This window comes from Rutidosis leptorrhynchoides, chromosome 4 (assembly GCF_046630445.1).
Source record: "Rutidosis leptorrhynchoides isolate AG116_Rl617_1_P2 chromosome 4, CSIRO_AGI_Rlap_v1, whole genome shotgun sequence".
In the NCBI taxonomy this organism is placed as follows: domain Eukaryota; kingdom Viridiplantae; phylum Streptophyta; class Magnoliopsida; order Asterales; family Asteraceae; genus Rutidosis; species Rutidosis leptorrhynchoides.
This window is the reverse complement of record NC_092336.1, coordinates 299,075,169-299,086,850: the sequence shown is the minus strand read 5'-3', so window position 1 is coordinate 299,086,850 and position 11,682 is coordinate 299,075,169.

The following is an 11,682-nucleotide window of genomic DNA, read 5'->3' as shown; positions in this document are numbered from 1 at the left end:
TAATAAAATCATTAATGACGTTATCATTTATTATTAGTATTATGATTATAGACACAACTATGAATGATATTATTATTATTATGATTACTAACTTATCTTTTTAAGTGCTATTATTATAATTATGATTAGGATTATTATTATTATTGTTATTATAAAAGTGATACAAATTATAATTTATTTCACTAATATTAGTATTAATATCATTTTCGTAATTATTAATATTACTACTATTATTAATATAAATATTTTTTTTTAACAATATCGTTATTAGTATTATCATTATCAAGAAAGTTATTATTATTAGTAAATCATTATTTTCAAAACTATCATTATTATTACAGATAAATATTTTGACATAACATATATATGGTATTAATAGTTTATATACCTATATATATAAAACATATTAACATTAATTACACAATACTAACCACATATAAATATACACACATATATATATATATATATATATATATATATATATATATATATATATATATATATATATATATATATATATATATGTGTATATATATATATATATATACATATATATATATTAATATAATTAAATATATAGATATTAATCATTTAAATATATATACAACATAAATATATATAACTATATCAGTAATAACCATTTTCAAATATATATATATATATATATATATATAAATTAAATAAATAATATATAAAGATATAGTATGTGAAATTGTTCGAGTACGGTTATATGTATTGATAAATATACAAATGATATAAGTTCGTGAATCCAAGGCCAACCCTGCATTGTTCAGTTGTTCAATATTGTTATATGTATTTTTACTACAAAATACAGTATGGTGAGTTTCATTTGCCTTTTTACCCTTTATATTTTTGGGCTGAGAATACATGCGAAATTTTTATAACTGTTTTACGAAATAGACACAAGTAATTGAAACTACATTATATGGTTGAATGATCAAAATCGAATATGCCCCTTTTTAGTCTGGTAATCTAAGAATTAGGGAACAGACACCCTAATTGACGCGAATCCTAAAGATATATCTATCGGGCCCAACAAGCCCCATCCAAAGTACCGGATGCTTTAGTACTTCGAAATTTATATCATGTCCGAAGGAGGATCCCGGAATGATAGGGATATTCTTATATGCATATTGTGAATGTCGGTTACCAGGTGTTCAATCCATATGAATGATTTTTTGTCTCTATGCATGGGACGTATGTTTATGAGAATTGGAAATATGAAATCTTGTGGTCTATTAAAATTATGAAATGATTGTTTATGATAAACTAATGAACTCACCAACCTTTTGGTTGACACTTTAAAGCATGTTTATTCTCAGGTATGAAAGAAGTCTTCCGCTGTGTAATTGCTCATTTTAAAGATATTACTTGGAGTCATTCATGACATATTTCAAAAGAAGTTGCATTTGAGTTGTTGAGTTCATCAAGATTATTATTAAGTCAATTATAGTTAGATATATTATAAAATGGTATGCATGCCGTCAACTTTCGATGTAATGAAAGATTTTATTTTCAAAAATGAATGCAATGTTTTTAAAATGTATCATATAGAGGTCAAGTACCTCGCGATGTAATCAACTCTTGTGAATCGTTTATAATCGATATGGACTTCGACCGGATGGATTAGGACGGGTCGCTTCAGTTGGTATCAGAGCGGTGGTCTTAGCTAACCAGGTCTTGCATTAGTGTGTCTAACTGATAGTTGTTTAGATGTATTAATGAGTCTGGACTTCGACCGGGTCTGCATGTCAAAAGTTTTGCTTATCATTTCTAGTCGGAAATCATCTATTTACCATCCTTAGAAAATTATCTGCTTATCATTCTTAGTCTAGACACGTTTTACTGCATTGACTGCATGAATAGTGTATAGACAAAAATTCATACTTTAGCGTATCTGCTAATTCATATCTTAGCATATCTGTTACTGTAAACTTTGCCTAACATATTTCGTAGATTCCTCCGTAACTTATGGGATTTTAGTATTATATATGCATATGTAAATTATGTATTGCAGGGTACTAATCTACATCCTATAATCTAATTCTTATTAAAAATCTTTCATCTGATCGTACGAGATTAATCCCTCAACCAGTTCGAGTCCCTTAGATTACGATAGCTATTCCGATAGTTATTCCGACAGCTATTCCGATATGGATTTCCACTAGAACTCCGAAAGCAGTGTAACCAGAATGGAGCAACCAATTAGCCATCCCCAATTCATCTGATGGGTTCGTAGTCGACTTAATCAATGGAGACGCGAATAAGGCGATCCTTTTCACCAACCGAATTTACCTCTTGACGATGAACCTAAAGCACTTACCGGCGAACTTGTCCGTAATACCATTTTCTCGCTCATTTCCAGAGTATCTCGTCATGATTATATTCTATCCACAATTCTAAACCCTATTCATTCGCTCATTCCGATCGACAATCATCCTGGGATAATATAAGAAATCAACGAACTTCGCGCTCGAATAATCAATTTGGAGAATATGGTGAAAAATTTACCAGATTCAGCAACACCACCAGCACCAATAGTACCATCAGTAACAGCACCAGTACCATCAACAATCTATGCCTCAACATCTCATTTTGTACCTCGAGTATAATCATCGTTCTACGAATCATTCTACATCGTTTATCTTCGTTCTACATGACGATTATATAATTTCTAATGTTTTATAGATTATGTACTCTAGTTGTAACCGTAAATCAAATGAGTTTAATATCATATTAACTCATTAAATCCATGATTACATCTGAAGAAAATATATATGTATATATATATTTTCATAACGATTGTAATTAAAAAAAAAATTCTTTCGTACAAACTGTTAATGGTGAAAATATTTTAACGGGTAGGTAATACCCTAGAAATATTTAGATTTCACATTAATAAGTTACACTGTACATTCTTCGAATCTGATTCAATAGTCATTACTATCCTACTTACATTCACAGATATACGTATCCGTTCACCGCAGAATAGCCATTTTTATCCAAATTCATATTTGGATTTTGATTTACCAGAATCCAACAAGTGGCATAATGAAGAAAAACATTTGACAAAATAAAATTTGTTAGAAACAAACAAATTAACTATGAAAAATTTTGTTAAGAATCCACGCTAACTGTTCCAAGCTAACTGTTCCTAGCTAACTGATTACAATTTTATTTATCGCAGTTTATTTATCGCAATTTAATTATCGCAATTTTATTTACCGTCATTTAAATTCTGTATTTATTTTACGCACTTTAAATATCGGGACACGTATACAAGGTTTTGACATATCATATCGATGCATATATATATATATATATATATATATATATATATATATATATATATATATATATATATATATATATATATATATATATATATATATATATATATATATATTTGGAATAACCATAGACACTCTATATGCAGTAATGATCGAGTTCTCTATACAGGGTTGAGGTTGATTCTATAATAATATATATACTTTGAGTTGTCATCGAGTCTGAGACATGTACACGGGTCACGATACGTATTAATTAATTCGAATATTATATATTAAATTATATATGTATTATTGGACTGTTAACTGTGAATTATCAACTGTGGACTAATGACATTGGACAATTAAAATGAATTAAAATATTAATTATAATATATGAAACTAAACATTTCTTCAAGTTTGCCACTTGATTTCATCTTAAACCTCATTTGTATCTTGACAATTACAATCTGCGTTCAAACCTTTCATGATTCTTGAAAACACTTCAGTCGAGAAGACGAACCAACCACACTTCATCTATGAAAGAAGAGATTGATGCATATAGTTATGCACTTGAAAACACTCAGAACCTGTGTAAATGTTTAACGCGTAGCTGTGCTAATTCCTTTAGCGTTATTATTACCGAAAATAACTTTGCAATCTCTTTCCAAAATAGTCAGTTTTGTCACAGCTCCAACAAGTCAACTTCGACTTTTCGTTCGAAACAACCTTATTATAACCTTGATATATACATTGTCTTTTCACTTTCGTTACCGGGGAACTGTTTAAATCCCACCACATTAACAGTAAACGTACCAGCAACTTCACTACTCTTTGGCGAAAGTCACTTCGATAAATCACTATATTTATTCATTAATACCCTATCATATACTCATCCGCGTTCTGTAACGATAATTGTCATACCAATTACCGGGAATCAGCAATCAGTATTTCGAATTTCGCAACGTTTCTACATCAAAAGTTATATGTATACATATAACCTTTATCTCTTAGAATTATGATCTTTCATTCTGAAATTCTGAAAAGCACCCAGTCTGCGAATTAATGCTCTGAATTTTGAAAAGTTGAAGGAAGCAACAAAAACTGTAAACAACCTCAACAGTTAAAAGTTTGATAATAAAGAATGGAAGGTTGGGAACGCTCGATAGAAAATTTAGTACCGAAAGGCGGATTATGCAAAACTATGAAGGAAACCGTGGACAAATCACAAAGAATAAGTTTGACTTCAAAGAATCTAAAAGATTCAATGCCTGCTGAAGTCTTTAGCGAATATCTTGCTCCTTACTCTAAACCCTTGTGGACAATAGTCTCCATCATCCTTCGATATTAGTAATTCCAAGATATCATCGTATATCCATTTATAAATATTCTCCATATTTCTGAAGATATTTTCATAATTGTTCTTATCTGAAATCATTAATCTCTTCGTGCTATCAGTGTTACATCATATAGAAACTGTTAGTTTCTATATTCTGTAAACTTTCGAGCTTAAAATATGAATGTTATTGAAGTAATGTTGGGAACTGATGCATGAGTTAGTATAATATAATGACACTTGATCAACGTGATTATATTACAGTAATTCATGCTGAGTTTTTAATGGAACGTGATGATTCACAGAATATACCGTCATCATGTGCCATTTACATGACTCTTACATTCTACTCAATCTCTAAACATATTAAGAACATGTATTCTTGATAGTTCTATCTTTTCGGATATTCTAGTAATTTACCAAATCAAGATCGTGCCATTACGATTTACTTCTTAGAACATTAACTATGTTCATTTCAAAATCCATACCTACGAATTCCGGACCATTATTCGCTTGACTTGTAGTCGGGAAGAGGAGACAAAAGTATGAAACAAAAGAAAATATAAAGCTCGACAACAACACATAAATTACAAATCGTGCATATCAATACGTATTACCACGTAAAGGCACGGGAAAACTAATAACACTATAACCCCAAGATAATAGTAGAAGTAAATAAAATCCTCTGGTGGTAGATGAAAGAGAAGAATGACAGATATGAAGGTTAGAAGTATGTCAAGGATCAAAACGGGATAGAGCATATTGACAAATGATTCAAAGTACGAATTAAAGGAGAAAGAATAGAAGGTGTGAGTTGTAAGGAAATGAAAGGGGGTGGATTTATAGTAAAATATCTGACAGGGCAATCAAAACAGATGATCGCATTTAAAGCGGATCCTAATCTCCTTGATTACCGAAGAATCAAATCGTATTATGAAGATTTTCTCCAAATCTTTTGATCTTGGAAATCAACCCTATCTACGTCAAAAGATATGACGAATCTACATTTACTCATTTCAATCTTTTGTGATAGCTTCACTCGAACGCTTCACATGATCGAATCGTTTTATCTATATTACTCAATGATGATAAAACTCTATTTATTAACTCATATTCGTCATGAAAACATTCTTATTGTTATCCATGACCACCTCACTCAAATTTCGGGACGAAATTTCTTTTAATGGGTAGGTACTGTGATGACCCGGAAATTTCTGATCAAATTTAAACTTTAATCTTTATATGTTTTCGACACGATAAGCAAAATCTGTAATGTTGAGTCTCGAAAGTTTTGAGATCTATATTCATGTAATCAATTACCCTTTGACCATGCCTGACGATTCACGAACAGTTTGTGTGTAAATGATTATGTAGATATATATATACATACATACATATAAATGAAAGTATATATATAATAATTTGAATTAATAAAATACACTTTAATCAATTGAAATTAAGTATGTAAAATAATAAAAAAAAATGATTAAGCTACCATTAAAACAAATATAATTGTTATCATATGATCTATAATATAATTATAAAAATTACATAGCTAATAAGATATTATATCATTATACTAAACTTACTTGCATATAAAAATAAGATTCTATATATTATTACTTTCAGTATTAATAGTAATACCAGTATTAGTAATATTATTATATATAGCAAATTGATATGAAATTTGTTATGTCCAATTGTTGTATTATTGTTAATATTATTATTATCATCTATATTATTATAATTGGTATTATTATTAGTATTACTAATAAAAAATTTATTATCATTATTACTAATTATTATTAAATTCATTGAAATTATCTTTATTATTATTATAAATTATTATTATTATAAAAGTAATATAATTCATTAATATTATCATTAATAACATTATTATTAACATTATTATTAACAATTAATGTTATCATTATTCTTAAATTATTAGTATGATGCTTATTATTATTAAAGCTAACAGTATTTTTATATATATATATATAATATCAGTATTATTTATTATTATAAATTATATTATTATTATTAGTATTATTATTAGTATTATTAATAATATATATTTATATTTATAAATAAAAACGTATAAAAGATGAAAGCAGTTTCCTTGTTCAATCAGACTGTACGTAATTTTGTTCTGGTCTCTAAATCGAATCTTATCACAGAGAAGTCCAAAAATCTGTTAGCAATTGCTATCAACTTTTAATTTTTATTTATTTTATTTCTGCCTGTTATTGTTTTATCTGAGTATTAGGGTCGACATCCACAATTGCTGTATAACTTGATCAATTCCAGTGTTAGGTAAATTATTCAATCTTCCATACCCACTAACATTACGCACAACCTTCATCTGCTACCATTTGGCCAATTAAACATAATTTTTTTTAAAAAAAACTCGATACCTCTGTATATTCAACTTCTTAACCAAATCGTGAATAAGAATGAAATTTAAAAATCTAGTAATGCAATTTTATTGGAAATCTTTCATTCAAACAATTTGGAAAGATTCAACTTCTAATTTTTCCTAACGAATTCGAATTTTGAAGTCAAACTTTAGTTTCAAAAAGTCAAAGCCTGTGTTCTTCGTAAAATTCATAATCATTTTAGTGTTTCCAGTTAAATTAAAGATTCAAAGAGTTTCTAGGCATGGTTTGAAACCTATTACATAAAGAAGTCTTTGTCTAAAAACGTCTAAATCATTGAAAGAATGTTTGAGTTTCAAATATGCTTAGCGACGTATCTGTGTTATTACTATTTTTTTTTCTTTTTCAGTTAAACTCAAACCCCACAAAAACCAGGTCGTATCCGTTTCTAGTAAAACACTTACACTCAATAATTGATTCACGGTTTTGATTGATGTGGTCTCGGGTCAAGATAATTGGTGAAGAAGATGAATATTAGGAAACAGAAAAAGTTCGGTTTATAATTAAATGGAACCTGATATAAATCAGATAAACAGACGACAGAGGAATGGTTTCGGGGGTATGCGGGTGTTCAAGAGGTCTTGGGTTCGAGTCCAGTTGGGTGCATTTCTTTTTAGGGTATACCATTTCTTTTCATTTTCATTATCATTATTATTATTATTATTATTATTATTATTATTATTATTATTATTATTATTATTATTATTATTATTATTATTATTATTATTATTATTATTATTTTTATTATTGTTATTGTTATTGTTCTTACTAGTATTAATTAATATTTTTAGAATATTATTATTGCTAATATTATTACATATGTACTATTGTTATTATAATTATAATTATGATCATTATTATTATTATTATTATCATTATTATGAACATAATACAATTTATCATTATAAATATTACTATTAGTATCATTTTATAAAATTGTTGGTATTATTATTATTATTATCAACAAAAGTATTGGTAATAAAATCATTAATGACGTTATCATTTATTATTAGTATTATGATTATAGACACAACTATGAATGATATTATTATTATTATTATGATTACTAACTTATCTGTTTAAGTGCTATTATTATAATTATGATTAGGATTATTATTATTATTGTTATTATAAAAGTGATACAAATTATAATTAGTTTCACTAATATTAGTATTAATATCATTTTCGTAATTATTAATATTATTACTATTATTAATATAAATATTTTTTTTAACAATATCGTTATTAGTATTATCATTATCAAGAAAGTTATTATTATTAGTAAATCATTATTTTCAAAACTATCATTATTATTACAGATAAATATTTTGATCTAACATATATATGGTATTAATAGTTTATATACCTATATATATAAAACATATTAACATTAATTACACAATACTAACCACATATAAATATACATATATATATATATATATATATATATATATATATATATATATATATATATATATATATATATATATAGATATATATATATATATATATATATAGATATATTAATATAATTAAATATATAGATATTAATCATTTAAATATATATACAACATAAATATATATAACTATATAAGTAATAACCATTTTCAAATATATATATATACAAATTAAATAAATAATATATAAAGATATAGTATGTGAAATTGTTCGAGTACGGTTATATGTATTGATAAATATACAAATGATATAGGTTCGTGAATCCAAGGTCAACCCTGCATTGTTCAGTTGTTCAATATTGTTATATTTATTTTTACTACAAAATACAGTATGGTGAGTTTCATTTGCCTTTTTACCCTTTATATTTTTGGGCAGAGAATACATGCGAAATTTTTATAACTGTTTTACGAAATAGACACAAGTAATTGAAACTACATTATATGGTTGAATGATCAAAATCGAATATGCCCCTTTTTAGTCTGGTAATCTAAGAATTAGGGAACAGACACCCTAATTGACGCGAATCCTAAAGATAGATCTATCGGGCCCAACAAGCCCCATCCAAAGTACCGGATGCTTTAGTACTTCGAAATTTATATCATGTTCGAAGGAGGATCCCGGAATGATGGGGATATTATTATATGCATATTTTGAATGTCGGTTACCAGGTGTTCAATCCATATGAATGATTTTTTGTCTCTATGCATGGGACGTATGTTTATGAGAATTGGAAATATGAAATCTTATGGTCTATTAAAATTATGAAATGATTGTTTATGATAAACTAATGAACTCACCAACCTTTTGGTTGACACTTTAAAGCATGTTTATTCTCAGGTATGAAAGAAGTCTTCCGCTGTGCAATTGCTCATTTTAAAGATATTACTTGGAGTCATTCATGACATATTTCAAAAGACGTTGCATTCGAGTCGTTGAGTTCATCAAGATTATTATTAAGTCAATTATAGTTAGATATATTATAAAATGGTATGCATGTCGTCAACTTTCGATGTAATGAAAGATTTTCTTTTCAAAAATGAATGCAATGTTTGTAAAATGTATCATATAGAGGTCAAGTACCTCGCGATGTAATCAACTGTTGTGAATCGTTTATAATCGATATGGACTTCGTCCGGATGGATTAGGACGGGTCGCTTCATCAAGCTCCAAAGATAACTGCAGTTTTTCTTGTTCAAGTTGGCGAACTTTTGATCGCAAAATTTCATTTGATGCTCTTTCTGTGACAATCGCTATGTTAAGAGAGATTGCCCCTGTCTTGTACTTAGATGGTCTAATAAAGCCAAGTGCTGGTGGCTCTACTTCTTCAGTTGCCATTACCGCTTCCTGATATTCTGAGCTAGCTCTTTGGTTGGCTATGCTCATCCAACTGCTGCTGCAAGTGCTTCGCGGCGTTTAACACCATAAATTAAAGAACAAACTGAATTAAAACAGTTTAGTATGCTTGCGTTTTCAGCAGCAAGATTGCTGAGTTTTCTTGTGTACATCCTGTGTTACAACATTGCGCAAAAGTTTAAGTTGACCTTCAACTGCATCATCGCTAACATTCAGACTCGCAACAAAATTGTCAATATGAATTGACTTTATATGATTGTATGGTGATGCGAAAATATTTTGAAATTGGGGATCGCCAAAATTTTCTAAATGGATCTCATGAGTAAGGAATGGATCCTCTTCTCTTTCTTTTCTGTGTCCGTTGTCAAATCAACAATGTCAGCTGTAATGCAAACATACACGTTCAATAAAAAACAAGGCAATTGTAAAAGCTAATTGCGTAAAATTGTTGTGCGAGAGTATGATTTACCTTTCTCTTTGCTCTTCCCAGACACTTCTTCTGCAATGGGAGATATGTGTGGAAGCTTGCGCCTACTTTCTTGCACAGAAGGAACACTTGTGGTGCTGCTTTTTCGTTTTCCTTTGTCAGTACCTTCTGAAATGGTTAGTGAATTAAGTATTGGCTCTTCAATAGCTACAGAAGAGCTGCCACCTTCTTTCGAGCGGAGAATGGATTTACAGTGAGTAACATCTTCCAGTACCATTAAATCAGAAAGAAAGATTTCTGCGATAAATAAAGATCATCAATATATCATATGCTAAAATGGATACGTTTCATGCGTAAAATATAATGGGGCTGCATACCTCTATTGGTTGCGTCAAGCGAAACAACGTTGTAATTATTCTAAAGCCAGTACATTGAAACTCGCCCCAAATGCAGTGGAATATGACTATATTGGCGAACTGGCAAGTGCACATTTTTAACTTCCGCTAATAGCTCTTCGCCAATCTCATGAAGGTCAATACGTTTAAGTGCGCTTTGATTGAGCTCCATTGTCCAGCAAAGTAAATCCTGATGCTCACATAGTGCTTCAGCTTTAATAAAGAAGAAAGATTTGCGCCAATTTTCAATAGATGCCTTGGGGGTTGTAATCACACCATGGCGTGATATAAATGTAAACCATCCGCGGTCAGTTGGCGTGATGGTATTGAAATTTCGAAACACATCAATTAAGGGTTGCTTATTGATCGCCCATCAATACATTTCAAATAAAATATTTTAGCGACTGCATATGGATGCAATTGGGCGATGGCGATGTTATATGAATCGCAGACACCCAAAAAGAATTCGGTCGGCGGAAATCTTAGATTTCCTTGAAACATAGAAGTTTCATAAACTGCAATCATCCCTTTTGGAGGATTGTTTTCCCTCTCATCCTCAGAAGGAGCAATCGGTAGGAACTGATCCAATAGTGGATAGTTGATTTTCAATTGATCGATCTTCTCATCTGTCATATATGATGAGAATTTATCCGTAAGAATAGCGGAAGAAGACTGAGGTTTAGAAGGAGAGGCCAAAAAAATGCAAGAAAAAGTTGAAATTAAAGTGATTAAGCTAAGAATTGATCAAGTATGTGAATGGCAAAAGCAAAGCTAGCAATTATAATCAGCGTTGGAAGTAAGCGTAAGTGTTTTGGTGGAAAGAAAGATGATTGCGAAGAGTAAAATGCAATTGAATAAAAATCGATCTTATTTATAGTGTTGATTGAAAAGCTAATCGTTATGCGCAATGATTACAATTAACGGCTATAATTCTGCTGAAATACATCAACGGCTAGAAAAGAGCCGTTAGGCGACACTGATGGGACGCGCA